Source organism: Patagioenas fasciata, chromosome 5 (assembly GCF_037038585.1).
Source record: "Patagioenas fasciata isolate bPatFas1 chromosome 5, bPatFas1.hap1, whole genome shotgun sequence".
NCBI lineage: Eukaryota > Metazoa > Chordata > Aves > Columbiformes > Columbidae > Patagioenas > Patagioenas fasciata.
The window spans coordinates 25,127,356-25,139,494 of NC_092524.1; the positions used below are offsets into that span (position 1 = coordinate 25,127,356).

Here is a 12,139-nt window from a genome sequence, read left to right on the forward strand (position 1 = left end):
TTTTAACTGTTATTGATTTTTATTTTATTTGTTATTTTATTTGTTATTTTGTTTGTTATTTGTTATGCATCATGAGAAATTATTTTTTGATTCAATCTCTTAAGTCATCAGACACTGAGTGCTGTCCAAGGTTATTAAAATACAATTTTTTTTAGATATCTTCCTGGTTAAATTCTAAGCTAACATGGAGCTTTTAAATCTCCTCTCTTTCAGGAAACAAGGGACCTTAATCATATTTATGAAAGTCCAGAAAGAAGTAGCAGATCAATACCAAACTGAAGGCTCTTCCCATAACAATGGGAAGCCATTGACTATGGACAAAAATAGTTTGAGGCTGTTCCCAAAGTTGTCTTCCAGGCTGGATGCTAAAGTCCTAACTCAACAGAAGGAGTTAGAAACCTTATGCTGACCCTGAATAGCTTAATGAACAAATAACAGCACATTAGAGAATAGTTTAACAGTACTATTCCTTTTAAATCATGCACATAGCTTATATTAGTTTCTCAAACAGCTACTGTGATTAAATTATTTCAGAAAAAGATAATCTATACTTGGAGCTTTCATACAATCATTGAGGAAAAATATCCAATCAGCTTGACTACAGTGTGAAACTTCTACAGCAATACTCTTTTTAAATGTCAGTCACCAAAGGCTACAGATCTTAGAAAAGAGAATGCAGATATTAATGATGTGAAGATGACAGATAATTCAAACCAATAGGTAGTGAGCACTGAGACTATGAAGACTGGACATGAAAAGGCCCAAAAAAAGGCATAAGCCTGTGTGGAAAGTTTTTCGACTAGGGAATACTCTACAATCACTACTCCCCCTTTGTGGGCATGTAATATATCTCCAGCAAATATATCTATGTTTGGCAACAAATCCTATTCTGTAATTACTTGAATTCAATAAAATAATATTTTCACTTTGGAAAGGATAAACTTTTCTAGGCCTTCTATTATATTTATCTAGTAGACTAGGTGAATAATTCACACCAAAAAAATACACCTATGTTTCTCTGTTATCTTCCTTTGAATTTTGTGAGAAAAATGTCACCTCATAGATTTTAAAAAATGATGAAGATAGCAAAATGAAATAAATAATCAGAGTTCTCTTCAATGTATGTGTCCTTGCTGGGCTACAGGGACAGTGTAGCTTTGGTTTTAGGACCTGTTTCTGACAATGAACAGTGCAGTCCAATATCTGCATGTGCAACTATGGAACAGGAAAAGAGGTTGAATCAGTATGCAAGTCTTTCTATATTTTTTATACCTTTGTTTAATTAAGTTCTCCCTTGAATGTCTCAATAAAGCAAGATAATCAGAGAATCATAGAATACCAGCTTGGAAGGGAACTCTGGAACACCCTGTCCAGCTGAAGCTTAAAATTGCCCAGTGTTGGGGAATCCACCACTTCCCTGGGTAGATTATTCCAATGGCTGATTGTTCTCATCCTGAAAAACTTACCTCTTATGTCCCATCAGAGTCTCCCCAGGAGTAACTTGTACATGTTGCCCCTTCTCTTTTCCATGTGACTCCATTTAAAAAGGGAGTCTCCATCTTCTTTGTAGTCTCCCCTCAAATACTAGCCCATGGCGACAAGGTCTCCCCTAAGACTTCTTTTCTCAAGGCTAAACAAACTCAGTTCTCTCAACCTTTCCACATTTGGCAGGCTTCCCAGTCCTTGGTCATCTTTGTGGCACTTTTCTGGACCTTATCCAGTCTATCCACATCTTTTGTACAGTGGGGACCAAAACTGAGCACAGCATTCCAGGTGTGGCATGATGATTGCTGAGTAGAGTGGCATAATAACATCTTTGTCTCTGCTGGTGATGCCCTTGCTAATGCAGTCCCAGCATCCTGTTTGCTTTCTTCTCTATTTTGCAAAGATTAATCCCATTAATACTAATTAACACATAACAAAAGAGGCTTTAAAAGTTTTACAGCAGCAGGCTAAGGAGGATGGTAAAGAGGAGGACTAGAGGGGATCACCTGTATCTTTAGTTTATGACGTCTCATTAAATAACAAACCCTAATTCTCCTAAAGAAAATCGCTGACCCATGGCAGTGAATTAATTAGTTTTTCAGAATTAGAATTTCAAGTATGTTATATTTGTCATTTAAACACACGAGAGTATATTTTTAAAGAAAATTAGGGTTTTATTTTCAAATTAAAATAATGACATTCTTCCTAGTGCTCAAATCAATTATTTTAAACTTTTATTTAACTGAGAATAGGGTCCTCTGGTGCTAGGGATCTCTACAACTACAGTGAGGAAAAACCTTGTCCTAAGGCATTTACAAGTAACATTTGAAAAGCAGAAACATTATTATTATTATTAAAAAGAAATATTATTATCCTACATTTATGAACAGAATTTATGAACAAATTTATGAACAGGAAAATTTAACTTTTTTTTTTTTCTCCAAATAGTGCCATAACCTTTTTCTCTTTCTAGTGGATATACTCAAAGACTCATAGGAAAATAATTTTGTTGGATATTAGACATATTCACATCAGAATTTATTTTATAAGCAACCACGGATTTACGAGTTTGTTTGGTTTTGGTTTTGTTGCTTTCTTTTTCTCCCTTTCAGACACAGAAGTCAGAAATGTTTGAATGGATGAAAGCATACTGAAGTCCTTGGGAAAAATATTTAGTATTTCTAGTGTGGACATCAACTATAAAAGGTTTTTTCCTTCTCTCTACAACACACTACATTTAAAAGACATGAAAAAACCAGATCCTTGCATATTTGATAAGAGCTAATTAATATCCAGTCAAATGCTTTGTTCTGTTCTGCTTTTCCACTCTCCTGCTGATATTTTACTCTTCTTCTAAAGATCTGAGAATACATTGGGCATAGAAGCTGCCACTCTGGGGAGTTCATGTAAGGGGATGCTAGTGTCAGACTATGAAACACTCACAGTTACTGCATTTCAGTAAGCATATTTATTTTTCAGAGCTATCTATATAAATACAGAAAGCTGTCTAAAGCCTGATTTGCTGAACTGACGCTACTGCTGCCATGTATCGACTCAGAACCTGCCTGCTCCTCCACATCCTTTCTACTTGTTGCTAGGTAACCAGGATTTTGTAAACCAGCCTAAAACTGGCTTTCGGGTTTGGGCATGAACTTCTGTAATTTGTTAACTAGCAAATACAGAAATCAGAATTCATTGGTTGATGGCAAAATGACATCTCAAGGGTGTCTGTACATGTGCATGTGCATTGCTGTCCACAGAACCAGAGCCTTTTTGTCAGAACAGAGCCATGGTGCCTTTTTCGTATATTCCACAGGGATAACAAAAGTTGCCATCTGCTGAAAAAAAATTATCTCCTAGCTGAACATTATGTAGCTTCTCAAAATTTGAAGAGGCCATTATAAACAAAGTGCTCTTCAATAGCTGATATATCAAACATGCTTTAAAACTTCAGATGTAGTAACAGAACACAGGTAAGTACATATGTTTCTGTATGTATGTTCATCATATTTCATTTAAGAATACCTCAAAGTATTGTGACAATACAGAAATAATGTATGTGTATGTAGTTTTTCACTTCTAGAAGGATTCAGTGGCACCTTTCAGAAAAGAAAGAGAAAACATGTACATATGTTTAAGGACATCAATCTCCCACAGCATATTTTTGCCTTCATGGTACAGTCACAAAGGGTTATAATGTCAATGTCAAAATTTGTTAATCTCTCTACCACCCTTTCTATAGTTCTAGAAAGGGATGCTTTATACCACTTAAATTACTCACTGGAGAAACTAGATACGTGGTATGTTGATTATCATCTTCCTTTGCAAAGAAGTACTTTCTTCAAAACTGATTTCTGACTTTCTTACTAAAGCACTTTCCATGAACTTTCTGATTTGCAGCATTTGAGAGCCTGGAGTCTCTTGTCTTTGTCCCAGTTTTCCATGCTCTTCTTCAGGCATTTCCTTAAAAAGACACATTTTCTAAAAGACTTATAGCCCAAGGTTACCCCTCACTCTCTCCCAGAGATACATTAACAAATCATATGATGGTGCAAATTAGACAGCTGCCTGCAAATCCCAGAATTTTTAAGAAGTGTGCTATTTTAACACTGTACACTTAGTCACCTGGCTTTCATTACATCTCATCACTTCATCACTAAATCATCACATCCCTTTATAAGAAATTCCCTTTGACTCCATTAGAATTTTTTTCTCTGCTCGCTGAGGAGACCAACAGTGACATAATTCTTCCAATCCACAAGAGGTGGCAGAATCAGGAACCAGGAAGAAAAAAAAAAAAGAAAGAGAGAGAATATGGATGAGAATATACTTCTTCTGAGTCCTCTATATTGTTTGTACTACATAGTAATGATGCCAAACAATTCATAAGTGCTATGTAAGTCCCGTGTTCAGAATTGTATGTTTGCCTTCTAGCTGTTGAAGCAGCTAAAATACCATAAATTCCTGCACAACTGACAGCAGCAAATGTTTTCAAACCCCAGAAATCTGATCACACACAATTTAGCAGATGAACCTAATAATCAACTTACTATGTTTTACAAAGAGCATAGCATATCTGCAATGTCTTTAAATTAAAATCAGGAACAGAATTCTTCATTTACCTAAGAAAACAAACAAAACCCTCTATGTTTTCTGGTATGTCCCATCTCTGGCTGTTTCTCTGTGCTTCAGATATCACCCTGAGTAGCAGATTCTGGTCTGGGAATGATATAAAGTATTCACTGTCTGGAGGATTGCAGTTGCCAAGGGGATCATGATGCAGAACTCTCTTACTCTGGAGGTGTATAATTGCAGAATGCCTATCCAGCTTTTGACGGTACTCCATTATCTGCTTCATTATTTCACAGAAAAAGAAAAACAGAACAAAATTTAAAATGAAAATTTACAATAGACAAAGAAGGGATGGTAATTTATCTAGCATCACCTATAAGATATTTGGATTAAATCCTCAAGTTGTGTAGCTCCTGTGAGGTCAGTAGACGTATTCAACTCAGACTTTTTGCACACAGAAATCTTTATCACCTGCAAAATATAAGAGCAACAGCATAACATTTAGAAATTTATTGTGCTGAAATGTGCCTGCTGCTTCTTTGTATGCTGATTAGATTATCATCTGGTACTGTCTGTCTGGCTTCAGCACAGACAAACCACCAAGTACCAAAAAAAACCTTCAACGATCCCCAGTGGAAGATTTTGCCCAAGTGGCAATGTGAAAAGCAATGTAAATATGGAAAGCATGGTTTATTTAGGCAACACAGTGCTCTGGTGTTTGGGACTCACATGAACACAGGTGTTTCTAACTCCAGTACAGAAATTTCAGAAACCTGTCAAGAAGTTTTGAGAAGCGCTGTGTCAACATGGTGACTTCATCATAGTTTGAATTTCCATTGAAGCTTTTCCTTTAATTGAAGAAAAACTGATCCAAATAATATGTCGCTGACTCTTCTTTCCTAAAGATCCATGAAGTAATGCAAATGAATGTAAGCCCCAGCCCAGGTTCTTCCAAAACATATGATGAGAAAAACACTGAATATTACACAGTTTCTCATTTGGATCAGCTGAAAAAAAAAAAAAAAAAGAAAAACCTGCATCTCTTTGACCACCATCCCTATGTTATTCCCCTTAAAAGATTCCTGAAGTGAAAGTAGTAATTATTGTATTTAAACCATACATCACATGTGATGCATGAACATTGATATGTCTATGTACTTAGATGTATTCTGGAGGCAAAATTCACCATTATATACTGTAAGATAGTTAAAGGGTAAATTTCTTATACTGATGGAAGTCATGGCTCTTAAATTATAATATATTTTTTAGAGAACAGAAATTGCCTCCAAGAGTAAGAGAGAGAGGCATTTTATTGGCATGGTATTTAAAAAAAAATACAAAACCTACAAAATGGTCAGAGCCTACAATAGTCAACAGAAAACTGTACCTACCATAGCTAGCTGTACCTAATTAGCTACAATTCTGAAAATCTATTTATGTGATTTCTGAAAATATCCTTATTTGAGAGACAATGTTTTGCATTTCACATTAAGTGTTAAGTCTGAATAACATGTTCCTTTAAACTGAAGCCATTTACTAGTAGATTTGTGTAGAAGAAAATAATAGGATTTGATTTAATGACTTTTGATAGGAAAAACTTGAAAACAGTTCAGTGGATTGCTCGAAGTTGGATAGTTATTTGGAGCTCAGTGGAAGTGCCTTTAAATAGTAGCAGAATTCACCACCAAAAGTAAATACCCTGAGAAGACAATTTCATATGCCTTTCATATGCCTATAAGAAAAATTAAATTCCATTGACAACAGAGAAATTAAACCAAAACAAATAAAAAAATAAGCAAAACAAGCATAAAACTAAAAATTCCCGATAAGTTCTAAAAGAGCCAAGAGGAGATGAATCTCACATGGGGCTTAACGTCTTCTTTCATGATAAGTGTAAGTGCTAGCATATCCCTCAGCATGATGCAGCTTTCTCATAAAACCATTAAGATATATAAATACTGCATCTACTTCATTGCTTCTCTAATTATATTTGAAGATACTTGCTATCTCTCAAGAGTATGCTTTTTAAAAAGAACAAATAAATAAATTAGCCCAAGCAGTGTTTTGTTTTTTTTTTTTTTTTCGGTTGGTTGGTTTTTGTTTTTGTTGTTTCGTTTTTTGTTTCGGTTTTTGTTTTCGTTTGTTTGTTTGTTTTTTCATTTACAATTCAAAGTTTGAGCTCCCTTAGTGATAAAGGCCTATTGATTTGCCCAAGAGCTTTAGAAGCCTATTAAGTGGAAACTGTTCCCCATTACACATGCTATATATGAGAGACATCAATATTGATAACACTGTATTCTGTTTCACTAAAGACAGTTATGAATGAAATTTCTCACACACATCTACATACTCACATTCAGTTCCTTCCTCAAAAGGCTCAATCATCAATCTCAAATCAAAAAACTGTATATGACAATAAACTTAACCTGTGTGAGTGCTTTTCATGATAGTACTCTTCATTGGAAAGCTCTAATATTAATAATTTTACTCACAAACTGACAACTGAAAACAAACATATTTTGACAAAAGTCTATAAAGTTCAGCATTCTGAGAGGCAAATTTACACCGCCAATTAAAATCGCCTCTTAATTTATCTTCATTATGAAGCCAAACTTCCTAATAAGTTATCTAATACATTATAATAAACAAAAATTAATATTTTTAGATACACTGTTCCAGTATTAATGAGCTATATACAAGGTACCTCTCTTCTCTGGAGATCCTTGACTTCTGTGTGCCTTTTATACCTCTCCATGTTTTGGTTGCTTACTTCTTGGAAGAAGTGGGACCACTGACATGACTTCATGTTGTTGGATCTCATCACCTTCTCTATGATTCTGCCTATCATCTCCCAGAACTTCATACTTCCAACAATGGAGTTAAGAAACTGGATACCATTTAGGAATCCAGTTTTTGCTTGAGCATTTTTTCATCCTAGCCCCCTTTCAAAGTTAGGTTAATGATCTGCCCATACTAACTATCTGAATGCAGCAGTCCTAGCAGGTCTTTGCTCTGTTTGATTGTTGTTTCCTATCCATTTGGTTGCTGCTTCTCAATGTTATGTTGCTTTCCTATTAAATATATAATATCCTTATATGTTTGTGTGTACATATGACAAACCGTGCTCTGCAGTGAACTTTCTAATTTGGGCAACTTAATCATAAACTTTTCAAGCTATATTAGCTTCAGGAAACTAAAGATATATAGGGACAAAAATAAACATATAACAATATGTATAGACAGACATGACGTATACATATTTATAAACAGAGTGGGATGCAGGGCAAAAAAAAAAAAAAGTCGATAGCTGAGAGAAACCAAAAGCTTTGTTGCGGATCAAAGGTGTATGCTGCATGGAACCACTCTCTTTCTCTTCTGTAATTCCATATTAGTAGGGAATATTTTAAAATTAATAAACTGAAGTATTGGAAACCAAGCTGTACCCTATTTTCTGCAAAGGGTGGAAATTTAAAATTTAGCTTTGAAAAATCCACCCCCACATCCCCCAATAAAATTTATTCTATGCCATTAAGATCAATTCTTTTAATTCTTTGGAGGTAGCATCCACCTGCCAAGTCAAACATTTGAAACCCGAAACCCTCCTTGTAGACTAAGCAACGCCTGTGGAATTGCTCAACACACTTCATCACGCACCTAGTCTAGCACTACTCCCCTTCAAACTCTAATTGCAAACTCCTTGCAGTACTGGAAGGAAAAGTAAATTTGACACTCTTACAAAGATTAGGGAGACACATTTTCAATATCCAAGGTATGCATAGCTAATACAGTCCTTACATCTTGCTATCTGGACAATAAAGTCACCCTGGCTTTATTACTGGAAGTCATTGTACACCCTTTACAAAAGAGAAGGTATAGCGTGATTATGTATTCTAGTAAATGTACAGTTAATTTACTGGATTTCAATCAGAGGTGAATGCAGCTCTTTGCAGCACAATTCGGTTACAGCACAATTCAACTTCTTTTTGTTACAAACATTCTGTGATGGGTGAACTACATTCTTTCTTCTACATTGCAACTAGTTTGATTAATTGGCAAATAAGTGCAATTTAATCACTTCTAGAATATATGGCCTAGAGAATAAAAGAGGGTTAATAACCTTAGAAGATTGTATGCATTATAAGTGCTGACTATTTATTCAGAAGTGAGATTTCAAGTCTCTTAGATATGGCCTCACAATTCTTGTTTTTATCCTTAAATAATTATCATCCAAAATGTATTTAAAACAAGCTCAATCTATTTCTGCATCTTCCCTTTCGACAGCCATTGCACTGAGGAATGCAACGTAATTGTGTTATTTCAGGCAATAAAATTGTCCTCCCCCACAGAAGAATAATTAAACAATTTAAAATGCGGTCATGGTTGCCTGAGCAGCCAGATTCTGATTTCAAAAGACCTAACAGCATAACCCTGAGTAAGTATAGATTTTTAAGGCAAAATCATCTTGCAAAACAAATATTACTTGGAGATGGGAGTGAGAGGGGAAGGTATACAGCACTGAGGATTTTTTGCAAGCATCTTGTCTGCTCTCCAAATATAACAGCAGAAAAAAATCCTAAAGGAAATTCTAGGAATTTTAGGAAACTTCAGAGTTTTGCTTCTCCCTCCCTATCCCCCCCCACCCCCCTTTTCTATCTCCATTACACATACACAGGCTTTTTTTGGTTTTGTTCTAAATATAAGACCTCAAGCTGTAGACTTTTTTGTTATTTTATTATGTACTGTGAGTATGGTACGAGAAGCAGTTAAAAAACCTTACAGACAAGAAAGCAGTTGGAGAAGGCTGGATAATAGTTATATGAAGAAGAGCATGTTCTTCATAGCATAAAACTTATTTACGTATACTTCACGGCCAGGCCTGAGGCACTGAGTCCAAATGAAATTGATTTACGTCACATATACCAGCCATCAAGTTAGAATCTGTGTCTTCATCTACTAAGTATTTAAGGTTCTTTGGCTCAGACTTGAACTAGTCTTCTTAAAAGTATTTAAGCCAGAGCCAGCTGTAGCAGTAACAGGTGACAAAATTTGAATCTGGACTCTTTTAAATGAAGTATCACTATAACATCAGGTAGCACAATTCTATTGAGTTTTTCAGAACATAGGACCCATAAAAGAAGGAGGAAGGTGACGATCTCTTCCTTCTCCTTCACTGATTTCCTTTGAACCATCAAATCTGTTCTTCTGCAGGCTGTCACTCTTTAGAGAACCATATCTTCTAGCTTCCTAAGATGTGCCCTCCACTCCAGGACCTTCCTCTCCTTCCTCCCTTAGCCAGGGGATCTGCCCCCTCAATATTCCCCACCTGGCATGGTTTCTCCCTCAGGACATGCAGAGCTTCATTTGACCTCATGAACATCACCTACGGCTCTAAGCACGAAGGAAAATCAAAACACCATTTATCTGTCTCTTCATCTCTCTGTCTTCACATCCACTTAGTCATCATTGCCAGTACTAGGACCCTAGGTCAGGGGACCCCAATTCTGATGAGAGAAATGGGACAGAAGGCAAAACCAATGTGATCCTGCATCGCAGGACTGGGCGACAATCACTGAAACAAAAGGACAGGATCCTAGACAGGCACTGAACAGCTTTGGTATTGTTAGATATCATGTACATCAAAACTGTGATTCTGTTAAAGTACAAATAAACTGTCCAGCACCAAGCAATAAATCAGCATAATCAGGATGGTTACAACAGACTGTTGCTTAATGAGATCACCTATCTTAGTATGTCCACTGCCTGCAGCACAGTGACAACTCTCTTCTTTGCACCGTACTAACCACACAACCTGCTCTCAAATTCTTTTATAATCTAGTCTGTGTAGCTGGCTCCAAGATAAGGCTATCCCCTTACATTTTACAGTTGTAATGAAGACCCCTTTTCTAACAGTTCAGTAACTATAGATCTGTGACAACTGTCTAGTCTCCCTCATGGACTGGGATGTTTTTTTCATTTAAAAGATTTGTTCATTAAAAAAATAATTATACCAGAATACTCTAAGTTAGCAACTTCCCCCTAGATCTCCCAAATGTACAACCATGAAGAAAATAAAGTTCCCTCATACACTTTATAAAACCACAGGGAATTTTTCACTCCTCCTTAAAAAGAAACAGTGTTAATGTGAGTCCTGTTCTTCCCCACAGAACTTCATCATTACCATTTCTGTCTTAACTCACACAGATGACAACAAAATGATACTTGTTTTATGGTTTTCATTTGTTTGTATCTGTTTGTGGGTTTTTTGTTATTTTTCTAGAGTATTATTGGGGAGGAAGGGGGAAAGTATTTTTTAACCATTCAATCCATTTCTCCTGATTAAAGAGTCAGAACACTGATGCAAATACTTTGATAGTGACTTTTAATCTGTTCCAAAAGTATTTCTCAGTGATGAGATTGTGCTGAAACATACTCTGAGTTGGGAAAATGATTTTGAGAGCCAGAAAAACTCGTGGCACCTCAGAGAATATCACTATCCCTCAGTTTGTTTGTTTTCCCCAGGAAATGAACAACTGTGCCAATATTAGAAGACAAGAAGTCAAATTGTCCAGTGGTATCCATATCAGATTTTTATAATTTTTTTAGGCAGAAATAATAACATATTCTATTCTTTTCATACATCAGTTTGCCTCATTATGCTTCCTTGACATTAGAACTATTTGCTAGTAGTAGCCATGTGACAAGGTTAAATGCCAAGCAACGGAATACATTTGAAGACTTCAGCTATGCTGGCTATGTGAGATTTACTCAGTGTCTCTATGTCCTAATAATTATTTTCTATGAAATTAAACATTTTTTAAATTTTTAAATACTTAGGCTCTTCATAATCACACATACTCTTCAGCTTTTATACTGCTTATTTATTCTTAGCCATTCCATCTTGTAAAAAAGTCATAGTTTCTTGTTAGCTCTGCTCTTCAGCTCTCACAAAGTGGAAGACTGCAGCAATGTATGGATTGCTAAATTTGGTGAAAGAGTACATCTTTGCATTTGAATTCTAGAGTTAGGAAATATTTGCATTGCTTCTGTATTCTGTATTAATTGACAAAACAGCACTAAATTTTAAAAATACTGGTTCTACAGCATACTGCTGTTATTTATTATAGAAATATATTCAACCTCACTTAAAGGAGTTAGAGACTAGGTTTTCAAAGAATTATATTCATGCTTGAAAAGTAAAATAGAATAATAAATAAACAGTAAAACTACATTTTTGATCACATGATTCATAAATTATGACATCTTGGAGATTAGTGCCAAGAATAAAGACACAGGCTTTGAATAAAGACACAGGCTTTGATATTAAGTCTTTCAACTATTTCTTAGAAAAAAACATTGATATTAATGCAATAATCATCATACATTGTTGGACACATATTATATATACTGAGGTCCAGAATGAAGTAAGTACAGCAATCACACAGTAAAGGAGAAAAGAAGAATGATTACTTTCTACCTATGACACAATGTAATCGTCCCAGACTGCTCCATTATGAAACAGATTTCATGCTTCACTAATGGGAACCAAAGGCAGCCTGAACTTTGAGATGAATGTAAGACCACT

General features: G+C 35.5%; 1 long non-coding RNA gene across 1 annotated transcript; it reads right to left on the minus strand.

The window, feature by feature from the left end:
• Positions 1 to 2,365: 2,365 nt before the first annotated feature.
• LOC139828098 (uncharacterized) lies at positions 2,366 to 5,538 on the minus strand. The gene is made up of 3 exons (XR_011739331.1): positions 4,931 to 5,538; positions 4,608 to 4,834; positions 2,366 to 4,232 (listed from the first exon to the last, which is right to left on the minus strand). It is a non-coding gene; the product is annotated as an uncharacterized lncRNA (long non-coding RNA).
• Positions 5,539 to 12,139: the final 6,601 nt, after the last annotated feature.